The sequence below is a fragment of the Mus caroli genome, unplaced genomic scaffold (genome assembly GCF_978045245.1).
Source record: "Mus caroli unplaced genomic scaffold, Mus_caroli_1 scaffold_19, whole genome shotgun sequence".
Classification (NCBI taxonomy): domain Eukaryota; kingdom Metazoa; phylum Chordata; class Mammalia; order Rodentia; family Muridae; genus Mus; species Mus caroli.
The window spans coordinates 62,939,348-62,958,811 of NW_028227274.1; the positions used below are offsets into that span (position 1 = coordinate 62,939,348).

The window sequence follows — 19,464 nt, forward strand, 5'->3', positions numbered from 1 at the left end:
CCAAGGCTGGACAGACAGACCTTCAGGGTGTTGGACTTGCCCATGGATTCAGTGAGGTCTCAGTAGGTGCTTGAAGTTTTGTACATACTAATAAAGGTCTCTCTAGGGGATGACATAGGAGACAGGCAGCCCCAACAGACAGGAAAATGTCAACCATTAAAGCCACAACTCAAGAAATGGGACTGATTCTTCTCTAACGTTACAGAGGCCTGGCCATCTGTCTCCTGTCTTAATAGCCTTGGTTCCAATGATTTTAAAGATCCAAGACATGTTAGATTCCACACAAATCACTGTAGAGTGGTCTGGGAGTCCCACATGGCCTCCTAAACGCTTCACACCTCCCTCTGTAGTAGAGGGAGCATAAGACATAGAAATGGTCGCTATCAAGTTGACTTAAACAGTTCTCCTTCCTTTTTCCTTCTGTGGTAATGATTAACATGAGGTAGGAAAGAGGGATTCTACTCAGGTGGTATTTGTGGTTGAAGTTTCGATGTTGTTTTATTTTGTGTCACTTAGTTTAAAAGAAAATTCTACTTTTAAAATGTAAAATCCTGATTTGGACAAATCTGGGGAGATGGGATGACTACAAGCTCTTATGGAGACATTGCTATTCTCTAAAGAACACAGATATTTTAGCATGATAGACTGACATCCAATAGTTCCCTAAGGTAAGCCCTTGGTTTACCTTGTTGCCACACAGAGAAGTGTGTTCTTCCTGTGTGTTTATTTGTTGGGTTTGGTTTTCTTGAGATAGACTCAGATGTAGCTTGGGATATGCAGCTGAAGCTGGCCTTGAACTTGATCTTCCTGCTGCTACCTCCTAAGTAGTAGGATTACAGGCATGTACTACCACACACTAGTAAATATACTTTCCACCCCTGCTCCCACCTTTTGCTAAGAATTGAGCCCAGGGCTTTGTGTGTGGTAGGCAAGCACTCTTCCACTGAGCCACAACCCCCTGCTGTTGGGTTTTTTGTTTGTTTGCTTGAATATTGTTTTTTTTTTTTTTAGAAAGGTTCTTGCTACATAGCTAAGGCTGTCCTCAAACTTGTGATTCTCCTCTCTGCCTCTTGAATGCCAGGGTTAGGTCATGTACTCTAGATCATGCACGACCTGTCTAAACATCTCCTTAGGGGAAAACAACTGTTCAGTTGGTAACCCTACCATGCTTTAGTATACAAATGACCCTTTGAGCTTTTCTTGAAGGGTATCCATTCTACCCCAAACTGGAAAACAACCTGATATTTAAATACTCAAAAGATTTTTTTTTTTAAAGATTGAATCATTGGTAAAGGAAGCCTGGATTCTTTTCTCCATTCAGAATGTCGTCTCCAACAGGCCCCTGTATTCTGTAGAGACTACCTCGTCATGGAGCTACAGAACATGGACACCCAGGATGGCAAAGAGTGCAGTGAACAGCTCCAAGCAGGCCAGCAGGGCAATAGCAAATGACCTTCGCTTAGAATGAGCAGCTTCCGTTTTCAAGGAGAGGGGAATGGCTGTTATCTTACATGTTTGATACCACTGTAACCCCTGTACCCCAGGATTTTCCCAACAGTAGTTCTGGAGGAAAGCATGTCACTAAACACTCCATGACTCCAGCCTTACTTATGAAGAGAAATTTTTACCAAGTGAGCACTCAAACCCCCACGTGAAGAAACAAGAACTATGCAAACAGGCCCACAGCGGCATTGTTCACGAGCGAGAGGTGGCCGCCATCCAAATCCAATTTGTCAAGTGTCTAGGTGGGTAAACAAAATGTGGAGATGGATAATGGAGTACTAGTCTCCTTATAGCAGAAGAAACTTCAGAGGCAAGCCCCGAAGCCACCATGCCGAGAGAAATGAGCCATGGCAAAAGGGTAACTGTGATTAAACTCAACAGCAGGCACCCCTAGAATGGTCAGGTTCATGTTGACAGACGGTGGGACAGACAGGGGCTCAGGGACAGGGAGACACAGATAGAGCTTCTGTGTGAGACACCGAATGACTTCATGGAGTAACGATGGTGTTTGCTACACAATAATAAGGATGTATTTCATGCCGCTGAACCATACATTGAATGTGGCTAACATGGCAGGTGTTCTCTGTACATATAGCTCTTCTCTAAAACGCCTGCGAAGTCAGTTGTTGCATCGGAAGATTATCACAAAGGTCCCGTCCCATCCCAAAGTCACTCTGCTACCTGACGCCGAATGAGAACTTCACCTGATCCTCAGTCTCTGCAGCCCGATGAGCACGGCTGCGCGCCACACTTGTGACTTCTGTGTAGAGTCAGAAGTTCTAGAAACGTATTGCCCGCTGGTGGTTCAGTCCTCAGAAGATCCACCACGCGCTCCCTCTTCAATGCAAAGACAAGGCCGGTGCTTCCCAAGAGGCAGTGGAGCACACCAGCTCTATCTCGGAGCGTGAATATGGAAAGCACTCCAGCCACGTAAGCGGTCTTAATATTCACTTTCTCATGGAGAATGTAGATGAAGCATCATGATCTTAGCTCACTGGTCTCAAGAGGGCAAACTAAGAATGTGTAGACGCCACACTGTATCTCATGAAATAAATCATGTACCCAGCGCATGGACACACCTCCCCAGGAGCAAGATAGACCACCAGGCAGCATGTGTTCAGTATTTGGTGTTGAAGAAACGCGACTTGGGATTTTCTTGCTCAACTCAGTCAGGGTGGAGATAAGAAAACTGATTTCAAACACAGCCTATCCTAAATCAAACAAACCTCAACTCTGGTGGAACAAAAGCCACTCAGCAAAGAAATGAAGCCATAAAACAACAGTCCTGTAAATAAAGAGCAGGGCTACCAGGCAAAGGTCAGCCTCCACTTAGTGCCGAAGCTGGCTTCTCAACCATGATAGGAAGGAGAGAATAGCGTCACCACTGAAAGGTACTTAGGACAATCTTCTCCCCAGGAGTCCAGTCCTTTGTCTAGGACAACACGTCTGCTATCTTACTCAAGCACATCTCTCACACCTTAAAGGCTAGACTTGGAGACTGATGATTAACCAGGCCCCGAGAGCCAGAATCTGAGACCACCCTCTTTCCATATAGAGAGTGTCCAAAGCAGGAGAAAGAACATGTTTAACAAATTTTTTCAGATGTATTTATTTTTAGTGTGTGTGTGTGTGTGTTGTGCCCTTGCCTACTTGTGCACAACATGCATGCAGTATCTTTTGAGGCCAACGGCAGGCATCAGATCATCTGAGTGAAGGTACCCGTGAAGTGAAGATGCCTGTGAAGCACCCTGCCAGTGCTGTGAACTAAACTTGGGTCCTCTGAAAGTAAAGCAAATGCTCTTAGCTGACAACCCATCTCTCCAGTCCCTTGACCAGATTTCTTATCAAAGGAGAAAACCAACTCAAACCCTTAAGAAGCCTAATAATATTCCCTAAAATAAGAAGAGAATCTATTGGCATAGTTAATGGAATGTGAGGGAAGGAAGGAAGGAAGGAAGGAAGGAAGGAAGGAAAAGGAAAAGGAAAAGGAAAAGGAAAAGGAAAAGGAAAAGGAAAAGGAAAAGGAAAAGGAAAAGGAAAAGAGTTGGGTCAAATTTCATTCTAGGGCCTTACTGACATAGAGAGCTACAGAAGATCTTACATGCACAGGCTCCACAAACCATGAGATTCAAAGACTACTGAGTATGAAGCTGGGAGTAAAAAATAGGAAGCAAAAGAAAAGAAGGTCAAAGAGAAACACCGGGGTACAGAAGGCACTATGGTGTTCTAAGTGCTCCAAGAGCCTCTGCAGGGCAGGAGGTAGGAGCACACAGTTGAGAGTATCCAGAGTCCCTTGTGACTGTGACTGGCCGAACTTATCCTCCTGTAAGGCTAGAGGTCAGTTAGCTTCCTGGTCATCCATCCAAGAGCATCCCAGAACAATGACAAGGATTTGAAGCCTTAGAAATCTGCTCCTACTCTGAGCACTGCTCTTTCTATGTCCAGGTGCAAATGTGCACCTGTGTTTGCTAAACAAATGCTAACATGAATCCCGTATCCTCCATAGAGCAGAAGAAAGGCAGTGGGGGGAGCACCATGCACGGAGCACCAACAGCAATGTAGCTCTACCAATGACCAACCACCTTGTATTCAGCTTTATACACCCTCCTGTCCCAAGCGCTTCATCTGAGACTCATTACCTCACACCATCTACAGGTGAAGATGCCTGCCTGGCTGCAGAAAGTTCCCTAGGTTATGCAGCTGGAAACAGCAGAGTCCAGATGCCAACCCCAGGTCAGAGGCCAGCATTTCTGCTTTACCACTGCTCCGGACTCTGTTCGCTGAGACCTGTTATCAAAATAGTCTCCATTGTGGGTAGATCGGGTTATAATTTATTTAAAAGCTCAATTCGCTCAAAAGTATCAGGAGGCTACTAATCTGTGCCAAAATGTGAGCTGGTAAGTTCCCTGGTTTCTAAGAATAAAAGTGAGAAAGGAGGCATACATACCAGGACCATGTATACACACACACACACACACACACACACACACACACATTTTTTTTCCAATAACCTTCCTCCATACTGACATAGAGAGCTACAGAAGAGCTTATATTTGGTATTGCTTTTTAGGTGGGTACCAGGATGGAGTTCAAGAATAACACAGATCACTGGATGAAAAAGGTAAGCCATTTGTGTGTGCTATAATTCGACCTCTTTGAGAAGCAAGTTAAAGACCTATCAACAAACACTGGATGTAATGGAATAACAGAAAAACGCCAAAATCCTCGCAGGGTACCCAAAGACATCCCACAAAGGAAAACTTCCAGGGAGATAAATCTAGAAACAAATAGAGAGGCAAACATTCCAAAAGCAAGTTCGTAAGAAGCCTCAAAGATTCTCTTGGTAGGAGCCCAGGTTAGGACCGGGAATGGACCCAGCCCAGAATGGACCCAGGACAACTTGTAACTGCCTCCAAAGAGCCACTTCCTCTATATCCGAAGGTTCAAAGGTTTCTTTTACAAGCTAGAATGGAAGAGCAAGGCCAACAGTAGAATTAAAAGCTCTCTAGAGTTATAGAGATCACCCATGGTCTATATTGCTTCTGAAAAACTAGCCCAGAATCTAAATTAAAGTGATAATAAAATATTAATATATTAATTGTCCTGTTGACATGGCTAGACTCCAGTATCAAGTAATAATCGTGTATAAACACCAAATGCTTGCCCCAGGTGCTGACTTATTAAAGTCACGTCAAGAGGCTGGGGAAAAAGCTCGGGAGTTGGCTTATCCCCAGCTCTGCAAAAAATTAAGACGTATATAATAAAATTAGACAGGTGTGGTGGTACGCATCTACAATCTCAGCACCTGGGAATCAGAGGAGGAGCGTCAGGAGTTCAAGGTCACTGTCAGCTACATAGCAAGCTTGAGGCCAACATAGCCAACAAGGAGACCCTGTCTGGAAATACCACCACCGATAATGAAAATAAAGCCAACATTCTTCTAATAAGGAAAATAAAGCAGCATTCAAATATCTACTAGTGGTAAAGGACACACACGTTCTCTCTCTCTCCTCTTCCAGCTGTCCCCACCATGGGGGGAGGGGAGAGGAAAAGAAAGGAAGGAAGGAAGGAAGGAAGGAAGGAAGGAAAGAAAAGAAAAGAAAAGAAAAGAAAAGAAAAGAAAAGAAAAGAAAAGAAAAGAAAAGAAAAGAAAAGAAAAGATAAAAACCATTAGTATCTTTCCCCCTTCATAGAGGAGCAAACTTGGATGCAATTAGCAAGAGAACCAAAACCCCGTTGGACTGTAAAACCAGGTGTCCTTACTCCTCCTTGCTTTAAAGCAGAAGGGAAGAGAACGGGAAAGAGGGAGGCACTCCACAGCTGCATTCCCTCAGCACCAAGATCCCAACACCAGAAATGAGGCTGAACACGGAGCTAGCCGTGAACCTGGCTTACATCCGAAGACTCGGTTGTTTTTTGTTTTTGTTTTTTACTAAACGATTTGCTCCCAGAAACCATTGTTTTAAATCACCGTCTTAAACAGAGAAAGAAAACCCTCCTAGTACCATCTCTAGGAGGTGATAACAAGTAAACTTGGGTATGTATCGTCCTTAAAATAAAAATCAAGGGACTGGAGAGATGACTCAGCGGTTAAGAGCACTGACTGCCCTTCCAAAGGTCCTGAGTTCTAATCTCAGCAACCACATGGTGACTCTCAACCATCTGTACAACTACAGTGTACTTATAAAATAATAAATAAAAATAAATAAATAAAATAAAATAAAAATCAAGCCGGGCGGTGCTGGCCACCGCCTTTAATCCCAGCACTTAGGAGGCAGAGTCAGGTGGATTTCTGAGTTCGAGGCCAGCCTGGTCTACAAAGTGAGTTCCAGGACAGCCAGGGCTATATGGAGAAACCCTGTCTCGGAAAAAAAAAAAAAAAAAAAATCAGTAGAGTTGGATGGTGGCAGACCCGGGGGCAGACACCCGTGTTCGAGGTACTGGTCAGTTCTAAGCCAGTCACACAGGTCCTCCAGGTCCTCCCTCACCTCCTTGGGCCCTATACAAAGAACCAGAATTAGCAAAGTAAAACCATTAGAAGATGATAAATGAACACAGCGGTACGGAGCCTCTGAAAGCAAGCACAAGGAAGCGTCTACATAAAGAAAACCATTAGCCGCTTCAGAGCAGTAATTGTCGGCAGGTGTGACTGCTCCCCAGAAATTAATCAGCTAATAACCACCCATCATGGTTCGCACTGTCTATACATTTATAATAGGGTTTAATAAGGTCTTAACAAAAGGCAGAGTGCTGAATGACGCTTTAGGCCTAACACGAAGGTCCTGCTTAGACCAGGAAAACCAGAGCTTTGGCCTCATATGGTGTATGGCTTTCCTCTTTTGCTATGAACCTCTCATTTACCATCCATTGAGACCTTGAAAGACACATTCTTTGTAGCTTTTCTTCCTCAAAGGCTGTTAGCCTTCCTCGGTGGCCAAGTGTCTTCAAGTAGTTCATTGGTAATATCTGGCTTGATTTTCTCAGGGGCAGGGGCGGGAGCGGGGACTGGGGGAGAAAATTTTTGAAAGCAGCAATCTAGAAAGATGGGAGTAGATCTTTTCTTTACTCCAAAAGGGTAGGCAATTTGGGGAGGATGGGAGAGTCCACAGAGCTAGGCACCAGAGAAGGGCTAGGAGAACGAAGGACCTAAGGCAGTGCCTGGAGGCCAAGGGATTCAGTGAGGTGGTGGGAGTCTTTTTCACTTCCCTGTGCCCTTTTTCACTCCTCGGCCCCGGTGCTTCAACCCTGGTACTCTTCCCAACGTAGTCTAGAAATCTGCATTCTGAGCCTCCAGGGATTGAGACATACATGCTTAGAACTCCCTCGGAGAAGCTGGCCAGACACTTCTTTTTCACTTTGGGCTGAGAGAGTTGGCCAAGAGAGGACTTAAAGCACTGGCCCTGTTCCACGCCACATCTCCCGCCGCCTGCCGCGTTTTCTTTCAACAAGTGACAGCTACAGGTATCAAACTGGGGATTAAGGACAGACAGCCTGCGGCGGCGGTGAGACAGAGCTGGTGCACACGACCCAGCGATCACCCGGAAAACTGTTTGTTTACCCCGATTACGCCCCCACTCCCTCACAGATGCGCACCGAAGGAGTTGGGGGTGGGGGTGGGGGAGCGGGTTTCACCCCCTCCATCCTTCCCAGCAGGTGCGCCGCGGCCAGAAACACTCCTCCCTAAGGTCCTTTTGAGAGCTTTGAATCGCCTTCTCCCCAACCCTGTCAGTGGAAGATTCCTAGGTGGTCCTCGCATGACAGCCAGAAACACTCTTCAAAGACTCCCCGATCCGTTCTTGGCTTAACTCTGGAATCTTAACTCTGGACATGTGTGTCACAAACCAACGAAAAATAATAATACTAAAACAAAATACCTAAACAGCTCCCGAGAGATCCCTCCCCCGAACAGGTGAGAAAACCCCAAAGAACTGGGAATCGCTCAGCTTGCCCTTTGCCAACCATGGACCACGGCGGGGGCAGAGGCTTCCGGCACCACCGCCCCCGCCCCCCAAACACCACTTGTCCAGGTTCAGGAGCCCGAGGGTGCGGACAGCTGCTGCTACCGCACCGCAGCTGCGTGAAATCCACAAGCCCGTGGATCACCCAAGGGAGCCAGGGACCCCTGCCTGGCTGGTTGGGTCCTGGAGGTCGGAGAACAGCAGCGCCTCGCCCCTCTTACCTAGTGCTCACTGGGCCCCGGCTTGGGCATCCGCGGGGTACGCGGCGCTCCGAGGCTTGTCCGAGGCTGGTGCGCACCTGGCCACCTCCCGCCCGGCCCCGGCGCTGCGGCTGCGCTAGCGCTGCATGGCACACAGGGGCTGGCCGGGGGCCCCGGGAAGCCTGTCCAGTTGGCCGCGACTCCTCAGGCTCTCGTGGCTCGCCAAGGGCTCCCCGCCTTCCCCCCGCCCCGCGTCCGTGCGCCCTTCCTAGGCGGCAGCCCTTTTCCCTCCGCTCTGCCCGACCGGACAAACTGGTTTCTCTGCTCCAGGGAGGAGCCTCTCGCCTCCCCCTGGCAGCGGCTGTGGCCGCGCGCGGCTTGGGGACCAGGCTGGAGCTGGGGCCGGGGGCGGTCCCGCCGTCCGCCCTCCCTCGATCCCTCCCCCGGGTGGAGAGAGGCTGGGCCGCCAAGCCTGGGGTTGTTCTACCGAGTCCTGCTTCAGTGACACGATCTAGGGCCCCAGAGGCAGGTGGCAACCCCTGACTGTGACCGATCTTTGTCTACCCTGTGACCCTGCTTTTTCGGCAGTTCTCGGCTCCCAGGGCGCTCCAGATCCCTGCTTCACAGGCACCACCCCACGAGCCTCGCGTCACTTTCCCGCCCACTGTTGTCGGCTTGGCCGCAGACCGGGGTCGGTGACCGAGCCAGCTCGGAAAACTGGCGGGGTTTAGTGAGAGCCGGGGACCTGAACTGCTTGGGTAAGAGGAGCCGCGCTCGCTCCCGGCCAAGTCACGTTTCGGGATCTGTCACCAAAGGCGTCGGAACAGAGGGCGCTAAGACTCGGAGAAACTCTAATTGCAGCAAGCTCACTTTCTGCTGAGATCAAAGTCGCCCATGTTTAGGACGTTGGGGCCAGAAGGAGTTAGTGTATAAGTGGCAAACTGCTTGCTGCCGGTGCGGGTGGCTGCCCAGAGTGTGAATCGCGCGGCTTCTCGAGCAGCACGTTCCTACACCTGCATCCCTTCGACTCTCAGAGCTTGCACTCCCAAGTCTCTCGGATCAGAAGGGAGGCAAGCAAAGGTCCGTAGGAGTGTTAAGAATGTAGCTGGAGGTAGACTGCTTGCTTGAGATTAACTGTTAGCGCGCAGCTCATCTCTCTAATCTCGAAATCTAAACAATGCACCTCGTAAAAACCATCTTTACAATTCTGTTTGCAAAATATTCTGTAAGGTAAGAACAATAAACTCTCTTGTATTTTTATTTAAATTTAAAACTCCAATCTTTAAGGTTTGTCGTCGTAAATTACATCCTTTGGGCAATGTTACAAACGAAACAAAACAAAACAAAACCCAACCATAGAATCACGGGCACAAAGCATAGGGAAGACACCCATGTAGGTCTCTCTGTGCCCCCTCCCCCTCTCTCCTTTCTCTCGCACTTAAATATGAAGCATTGTACTAGCTCCTATCTCTGCTCAGTAACTTTGCTGGAGTCATGGCGTCATTGTCAAGGACCCAACTTGAGCTGAATGAGAGTCGCTGAGCCGCCCTGAGCTTCTCTGTTGCCTTAGACAGTCACCCATAAGCCTTTTGAAGACTCCCAACTGAAAAAGACTTTCAAGAAAGCTGACTCTTAACCTCGACGAGATGACTTTACTGCTGATGGAGTCCTGACCTAAAAATCCTGGCCCTCACGCTCTCTGATAGACCATGCCAAATCTCAGTGCCTTTGGCCAATCACTGCGACTGTCCTGTGCATGTGACAAGGATTAATTTTGCATGTAACAAGGATTAATTTTGAAATCTGCCTAGCTCCACTCTATTTCTCACAACAGCCCGAAGGGTTCCCTTCATCTCTTAGAGACTTTGACTTAAAAGAAAGTGCATCCTTGGCTTCAACACAGAAAATCAATTCAGAACGAGCCAATATGAAGTGCTTCGACCTTACTAAAACTGGAAAGAGGGGCTGGAGAGATGGCTCTGTGGTTAAGAGCACTGGGCTGCTTTCCTGAAGGATGCTGGTTAGATTCTCAGCACCCACCTGGTAGCTCACAACTGTCCAGTAACACAACTTTCTGGATACCTGATGCCCTCTTCTGGCCTCTATGGGAACTGCACATACATGGTGCGTAGACATGCAGGCCAAGAAAGACATCCAGACACATAAAATAAAGGTTAATAAATTTTTAATGAACGAAAAAAACCCAAAAAACTCGAGGAAGTAATAAAGCACAATCGAGCATGGCTGTGGGCTTCTTAATAGGCTGAAGTTAATTAATAAATATTTTAAACGGGGGAGAGAGAGAGGGAGAGAGAGAGAGAGCGCAAGGAATATGACAACTTAGTGTGGGAGGGAAGGGCTTCTCAGTGGTGGTTATATATGCCGCTTTGGTGGCTGCCAAGCTAAATCTCAAAGGAGTGCCATGAATCCCTCTCCCCTCCCCCCATATACCTTTCCCTCTCCTTTTAGTAAATGAGAGTATAGGCTGCCTCTGGAGATGTCATGAGTGGGATTATTATTTAATGAAGTAAAACCAGGAGACACTGGTTTGAACAAAGATGTAGAGTACGTTCTTTTTATCATAAAAGGTGGTTTTCTTTTATATTATTACTATTACTATTATTATTTGGTGTGAGCTTTCTAGGAGCTCGTATGTTTACAGTGAGAGAGCCTTAGACAGGATGGTTGCTGGAATCCTTGCTCTTCAGCTGGCTCTTCAGCTAGATGCTGGCGTGAGGAGTCTTTTCCCTTCCCACGTACTTAAAAAATTTCCCCTATCTTTCTACCTTTCCTCGGGCTCTGCTAACATTGAACAATTGTGCTCTGCCATTTAGAACTCTCAGGCCGCAACCAGCTCCTTCCCTGAGCCTGCTGCCAGAGGGACGGTGAAAAAAAACCACAACAGTAAGGCTTTCCAGTCTCTGCTTTAGTAAACCGCAGTCTTCCCACTGCTTCTGTTTTACCCTTCGTACATCACTATGCACCCACACGGGATATTGTCAGACAGACCAGCTCAATTTGACTGGGAAAAAAAATCATTTTCTAGAATAGTTTTTGATTTTTTTCTTTTTTCTACAAGGTAATAATTAAAGATGAAAGGCAATCTTAAAAGATGATACCACCTGCATTTACCCTCCTCCAACCCTAGGAGTCAATAAAGGCAAAGCAATTCTAAACAGTGGAAAGGCACGGGCACCGCACTAAGCACAGTCAGCCATCACTCTAAACTGGCAGTCACGATGAACTCAGCTGGAAGGTGACTTCTACAGAACCATGGTCTACACCAGCTCTGCGGTTTTATTTTTTGGGGGAAAGGGATGGCAGGGTGAAGGAGCATGCCCCCAGCATATTAAGACAACAACTTTAAGCACAAATAGCTTCACGTGAACCTCTCTTGGCGATACCTAATGGGAGAAACATCTAACCTCTACCCATCTCCTTAAGCGGCGTTTTGAACAGCAGATATACATGATGCCCTCTTTTTTTCTTTTTATATATGTTTATCTGTTGAGAAATGAGGCAGGGGATCGCACATGCCAAGCTCTGCATGTAGAGGTCACACACAGGACAACTTGCCAGAATCGGCTCTCTCTTTACACAGTGTGGGGTCCCAGGGACTGAATTCAGGTTGTCGGGGTTGGTTGTAGACGCTCTTACCAGCTGAGACATCTTGCCAGGCCTGATGCTCTATTCTGCTCTCTTCTTTGGCCCAAGTAAAGTTTCATGTACCTCCTGAGTTATGACACTCGCCGATTCCTTTCCAATCCCCTGGCTTCTCCCCAAGCTCCTCATTCTTTTCAAAGAAGAAATTGGAATGTGTCTCGGATATTTTGGTAATTGCAGGGAGGCACAGAATTCACGAGGCGATGTCTCAGTTGAGGTTTTATTGCTGTGAAGAGACACCATGACCAAGGCAACTCTTATAAAGGCACACATTTCATTGGGGCTGGCTTACAGTTTCAGAGGTTTAGTCCATTATCATCATGGTGGGAAGAATGGCAGTGTGCAGGCAGGCAGGCTTGGTGCTGGAGAAGGAGCTGAGAGTTCTATGATTCAATCAGAAGGCAGCCAGGAGAAGACTGGGCAGAGCTGAATCTGAGTCTTCAAAGCCCACCTCCACAGTGATGCACTTCTTCCAACAAGGCCACACCCTCTCCAAAAGGCCACATCCCCTGAGAGTGCTACTCCCCATGGGCCAAGCATTCAAACACATGATCTGGGGAGGGGGGGCAAATCTTTTCAAACCAAACACAGATCAGAATATCAGGTCTGGGTGAGCTATTCAAATCTGTTTCTGAAAAGCTCCCTGTAACCTAGCTTTCCCAGTAGCAGAAGGTGCTATGACAGGGGCCAATGGAGAGACACAGCCAACAGTCCTATTCAGCTGTGGTGGCTGTGAACCACTAGAACCAGCAAGCTATCCCCAAAGGTGAAGGAGAAGCATCTCTATATCTTGGTGGCAAACCAACAGCTGTCTAACTGGACGTAAATCCTGCTCAATAGGAAGGAGGTCATACTTATTCCTAGAAACTAGCCAGGTACCCGGGACTGATGGAGTCATGGATCTACTCCTAACACTGCACTAGACCAGCATAGCACCCAACCACACTCACAGGTAAGTGCAGCTCTCACCCCTCATCCAAGAAGCCTCCTTTTGCAGCAGATAGACCATCACAGAAAAACTGATCCTGGGAGATCAACTGATCCTGGGGACTCAGTCCCAATGAACACGATTCACGCACCTAAGGCTCAGGGAACATCGCAGAAGACGGGGTGGGAAGACTGTAAGAAATGAAGGACCAGAGTGTCAGAGAAGCTACATCCAAGACACCTAAAAGAAAAATAAATGGTTGCCTAAGCAAGAAATAAGTAACAACAGGACAAATAGGTACACTAATACAGAGTGGGCAATCTGTCGAGAGTCTACCTGTAGACTAAGAACTACAAACAACCAGTGATTGCTAAGAGAGAAGGAAAACTGGTCTCTTCCAGGGATGCATCCCCTAATTGGTTATCCAACGCCCCAGAGATGAGCTCCTTCATTGGCTATCCAATGCAAAGTGGTCAGCCCTGACACAATATACACACAACGTTAAACAGACTCATCGGATTATATTCATACATTTATGCACGTATATACGCCTATGCATATATAACAATAATACCAGAAGAAAAAGAGGCCATCAGTGTGAGAGGATGTGCTAGGATGGCTGACCTGGGAGGAGTGAGAGACAGGAAAGGCAATGGAAGAGTAAATGCAATTATATTTAAATTAAAAATTTAAAACAAAATACTAGTTAGTAGCTAAAAATCAGCTTCCTTTCTTTCATGTTCATCACTGTGTGTGTGCATTCCTCTAGACCTCTTTTGTACAAGGAAGAGATTTCAAAGAATCATGAGTGACTATTTATACAAGCACTCAATGAACGTTACACTGACCTAGTGTTGATAACACTACACCAGTTAAACTTAATTAGTATAATTAACTTACAAGGCCAAGTAGCAGTTTTCAGAGTTGGTGGGTGTGGCTCAGCGATAGGGTGCTTGCCTAGCCTATATGAGGCTCTGGACTCCATCTAACACAAAACAAAGCACAAAATCCCAAATTGTCTTATGATCATGGTTAGCACAAGTTGTCATGTTCCCTTACAAATTTGTCTTTTAATTTGTTGATTGCTGGATTCTGAATAGTGCGCAGTATAATCCCTTCCACTGAAAAGGGCACCCATCATCCCTCCTATCTCAGGTCTGAAATGGCTTCCTCTAGTGTCCCCTAAGGGGACGGACATTCGAAAAGCACTTTTAATTTTTAATTTGTTGATAGCGGTGATGGTGGTGGTGGTGGTGTGTGGTGTGTGTGTGTGTGTGTGTGTGTGTGTGTGTGTGTGTGTTGTGCTTGGGTCATGGCATGCATGAAGAGGTCAGATGACAATCTTTGAGAAGTTTGTTCTTTCCTTCTGTCTTGTGGGTCTTAGGGATTGAACTCAGGCTTGGTGGCAAGCACCTTTAACCTGCTGAGCCATCTTGCCTGCTCTATGGCCGTGCTCTTGTGTAGTTTTGAGAATTGTGTGCCATCTTTTGCTCCATTTTCATCACTTCCTACTGACTGGGAAACACCTTGACCTTTCCAACTTCATCCTTCATTATGCCTAACCTGAAACTGCAGTGTTCCCCTGTCCAAATTGCTGGATTCTGAATAGTGCGCAGTATAATCCCTTCCACTGAAAAGGGCACCCATCATCCCTCCTATCTCAGGTCTGAAATGGCTTCCTCTAGTGTCCCCTAAAGGGACGGACATTCCAAAAGCACTTTACACTTTTCCTCTCTTCTCACTCCCCACTGCCTTGTGGGCCCCTTGAGATCCACCACAGTTCTTTTTTTTTTTTTTTTTTTTTTTGGTTTTTTTTCGAGACAGGGTTTCTCTGTGTAGCCCTGGCTGTCCTGGCACTCACTTTGTAGACCAGGCTGGCCTCGAACTCAGAAATCCGCCTGCCTCTGCCTCCCGAGTGCTGGGATTAAAGGCGTGCGCCACCACGCCCGGCTCACAGTTCTTATCTACAGCATCAGTGTGGCATTCAGTGTGGCATTCAGTGTGGCATTCAGTGTGGTCACAGAGTCATTGTTTCTCTAAGAATGGAGGAATGGTTGATGTTGTATAACACTTTATCTTGCTGATGGTGTCTTTAGTCATCTGCTGGTTTGGGATATTTATTCATTTACCACCTGCCCTCTGGAATTAATCTCCACCCAACACTATTTGAAGGACTTTCAAAGGTTCGTTCCTGTTACCTTACTGGTGATTTGCCCCTCTTTGCTTCATTCTAGATAGAATGTCAGTGTTATCCCAGTTTGGCTTTGTTTGATTAGAACTTGAACACCAGTAGGACTTGTTGCTGTCGTTGGAACACTGCAGAGAAAGGCATCTAAAAACCTCAGAAAGAAGCCTGTGTATAAGGGTGCAACCATTTCTATACTCCTAGCCTCACAGCCTGCTGACGGATTCTCTTTCCCAGCTAAAGAGAACCAAGTGTTTAAGTGTGAGGTAAAGGAATAGGGAGCTGGAGCGATGACTCAGTACTTAAGAGTACTTACAGCTTCTCTTGAGGACTCCAGTTCAGTTCCCAACACCCACGTGGTGGCTCACACCTGTCTGTAACTCCAGTTCCAGGAGATTTCTCTCCCTCACCTTCTGGCCTCTGTGGTTCCTAGGTCACATGATGTACACACATAGATGCAGACAAGACATACATACACATAAAAATAAATAACTCTAAAAAAACCAGGAAGCGATTTTTTTGATTTTCACCTTGGCATTTGGTTGGATGGCAAGTTCAAGGCCAGCCTTGCCTAAACAGCAGGTTCTAGGCCAGTCAGAGCTACAAAGTGAGACCCTATCTCAAAAAGCAAAACAAAATAAATATATACTAGCAAACAAGGAAAAAATAGACAGCCAAGGAAAGACTAATGCAAACTTGAATTCAGTTTCTCCTGGTGTCAGATCAGACCTGACACCAGCTGTGTGGGTGCCCCATACCCCCCGCCCAATAACAATGAAGCTATCAGTTCTCTAGCGGGAATCAGTCAGGTATCCCCTAATTCTGTTCAGGTCGGACACTGTGTTCCTGAAGGTAGCACCAGACACCACAGGCAGGGGACTCAGTCCCTGAGATCACTCAACACACTCTAGTTCTACCTGTGTTCTGACTAAGCAACAGTAAATCGGGGGGCTCACAACTTGTTCTTCACGTTCCATTGATTTCATTGATCAGATTGCAGTTTGGTATAAAGGATATTATTAATAGAAATGATGTAAAGAAAGAGATATGGCAAGGTGTTCAGGGAGGGCCTTGGGGGCATTCTCCAGGAGCCTCTGGGGCCTGCTATACAGAAATTATATGAACACTGTATTCATTCATTCGTTTGTTTGTTTGTTTGTTTGAATACAAGGTTTCTCTGTATAGCCTTGGCTGTCTAGAACTTACTCTGTAGACAGGGCTGGACTTGAACTCACAGAGATCTGTCTACCAAAGGTGTGTGCTACCACCACCTGGTCGTTTGGGGTTCTTAATGAAGATTTCTGGTGAAGTGAAGTTGTAATTTTTTTTTTTTTTTTTTTTTTTTTTTTTGGTTTTTCGAGACAGGGTTTCTCTGTATAGCTCTGGCTGTCCTGGAACTCACTTTGTAGACCAGGCTGGCCTCGAACTCAGAAATCCGCCTGCCTCTGCCTCCCGAGTGCTGGGATTAAAGGTGTGCGCCACCACGCCCGGCTGGTTTCAGGATCTTAACTTTTCCCCAAAGCAAACCATTAAAATTACAACTTCAGCCGGGCGTGGTGGCACACACCTTTAATCCCAGCACTCAATAGGCAGAGGCAGGTGGATTTCTGAGTTCGAGGCCAGCCTGGTCTACAAAGTGAGTTCCAGGACAGCCAGGGCTATACAGAGAAGCCCTGTCTCGAAAAACCAAAAAAAAAAAAAAAAAAAAAAAAAAAGATCCTGAAACCATGAATGACAACAAAATAAATACTCAAAAATCATATATACATATATGTACATATATATGATTTATGAGTTATATATATATGCATCTATATGTATGATTTTATGTATACCTACAATGTGGGCCTATTTCTTTGTGCTAACTCAACCCCCCCAACTTTGTGCTCAACTTCTAACTCCCCCCCCCCAACACTAGGTAGGAAAAAAAGAAGGTGTACTGGCTAGTTTTGTATCAACTTGACACAGGCTGGAGTTATCACAGAGAAAGGAGCTTCAGTTGGGGAAATGCCTCCATGAGATCCAGCTGCAAGGCATTTTCTCAATTAGTGATCAAGTGGGGAGATCCCCTTGTGGGTGGGACCATCTCTGGGCTGGTAGTCTTGGGTTCTATAAGAGAGCAGGCTGAGCAAACCAGGGAAGCAAGCCAGTAAGGAACATTCCTCCATGGCCTCTGCATCAGCTCCTGCTTCATGCCCTGCTTAAGTTCCAGTCCTGACTTCCTTGGTGATGAACAGCAGTATAAAAATGTAAGCCGAATAAACCCTTTCCTCCCCAACTGCTTCTTGGCCATGATGTTTGTGAAGGAATAGAAACCCTGACTAAGACAGAAGGTTAGAGAGGAAATGGGGCGTAGACCTTTTTAGACTACTTCTGCTGATTAGGGATGCTGTGTTTCTTGACGCCAGTTCAGTCTTGTCATCAGGTTATCTTTCCAACTTCTTTCTTGTCAAACTGCAGTGACAGCAATCAGGAACAGCAAGGGAGAGCAGCAGCCTTCTTCTTCTCATACAGCCTAATTACAGTCAATCATGGAGGCAGGTCAAGGCAGGAAACCAAACAAGAGAAGAGGCAAGAGGCAAGAACAATGGGGGAAATGCTTACTGCTTGCCTCTAGGCTCACTTTTACACGAACCTGATACACCCCCACCACCACCACACAACATGACTGTTCCTGGCAAGACATGCATAAGCATGTCTCAGCCCAGACAGAGAACCAATGACGGTCCAAAGTAAGGAGACTACCAGATTCTAACTGATGAACCAGTGAGCTTTACTGGGGTTACATACAGGGATGTGGGTGAGAGGTTACGTCCAGGAGCAGAAATGAGTCAAGACAGCTGCATCACCAAAGCCAACATCAGTATTGGTGACAGCTGACAAAAGCTGGAAACCCAGAGCATACTGTACAACCTGCAGGTAACTTATCGAGTTGGAGAGCATCCTTTCCAGGAGGCTCGATTGGACTAAACCTCTTACAGAGAGCTTGTCCATTTTTAAAGTCTTCTAGGCAGCTTGCTTTGTCTCAAAAGTCTTGTCTCAGTGATACTTAGTATTTGTATATGGTTGGGCATGGAGGGGCCTACTGAATCTGCTCAGTTTCAGGAACTTTCGGAAGTTATGTTGAGTTGTTTAGTTCTTGAGTCTAATGAGCTTTCCTGAAAGATGGAATATTTCTACTTCCCTAAGACCTTCTGTGTTTCACCTCTTTTTTAAAAGATCCTTTGTCTTAGCAAGCTTCTCTCTAAAAAGGAAGGCTCTAATCTAAGAGAAAACTACTATACAACATACCTTCCCAGAAGTGGGACCACCCACACTTAGCTGGGCTGTCTACATCAATCAGCAATTAGCCAATGCCCCCACAACCATGGCCACAGACCAATCAGATAGAGACAATTCCTCAACTGAGGTTCACTCTTTCCAGATATCTTTGCTTGGGTCAAGTGGACAAAATCTCATCAGTGAAGCAGGCATGCAAATTATGCATCTTCTATGGAGGAAAGATAAGAAACAAATATCAAGATTTTATGCATATGTGTGTCCCAAGAATGAATCCTAAGGATCAGCTGAAGACATGTGCAAAGGTGAACAGACATGTGTTCACTGGGTCATGTTGCTTTCTCATTGGCAGAGACCTCAGTGACCATTGAACAGAAGTTCCATCTATACAATGAGACACTAATTCAGCATTACATTAGGAAGATCTAGTGATACTGATATTTGTAGCATTTCCAAGATATATTGTTATAAGATAATGCCAAACACAACAGAGTGTTTAAATAAATTTGTTAAATGTTTATGTTTGTTTTGTTTATATAAAATAAATGTGTACATTATGTAATATGTATTAAAGTGTCATCTGGGTTGGGGGTAGAGGGCTGGAGAGTTGACTCAATGGTGAAGAACACTTCTAGTTCCTGCAGATGACCTGGCTTTGATTCCCAGCACCCACATAGTGGCTCACAACTGTCTATAACTCCAGTTCTGGGTAATCCAATGCCCTCTATAGGAACTAGGCATACAGGTGGTACCACCCCCCACCCCCACCCCCGTGTCCTGCAGACAAAACATTCATATACAGAAAATAATAAAATACATTTTTATTTAAATATTATTTAAATTGAATTTATTGTTTAAGATAATAAAATAAATCTAAAAATGTAGTTTGTAAAAAAGTCAAGCTGGGCGTGGTGGCACACGCCTTTAATCTCAGCACTCAGGAGACAGAGGCAGGTGGAACTAATTTTTCATGTATATCTTTGTTCATTTAAAACTTTTTCTTATAATGCTGTCATAAAAATCTTTTAATTATTTATTTTGGCAATATGATGTGTATATACTCACACAGTACTACAGAGTTTCTGATAGGAAACAGCAATCTCCATAGCACCAAGCCTCATGGTCAATGGTATTCACCAGAGGAAATCATTTTTTTAGCTCTGTTGGCCCTTATGTTTATTTTCACACACTAATATATGCCGACCTTGCCTTTTTTGATGTTATTTCTTTCATCTTAGATAGCTATGG

General features: G+C 45.8%; 1 protein-coding gene across 1 annotated transcript in view; it reads right to left on the minus strand.

The window, feature by feature from the left end:
- The window catches only part of Atp8b1 (ATPase phospholipid transporting 8B1), a 138,642-nt gene extending 130,109 nt beyond the window's left edge, over positions 1-8,533 (minus strand). The window contains exon 1 of the mRNA XM_021150778.3: positions 8,183-8,533. The gene's annotated coding sequence lies outside the window, so the exon portion shown is untranslated. The remainder of the gene's footprint in view (positions 1-8,182) is intronic.
- Positions 8,534-19,464: the final 10,931 nt, after the last annotated feature.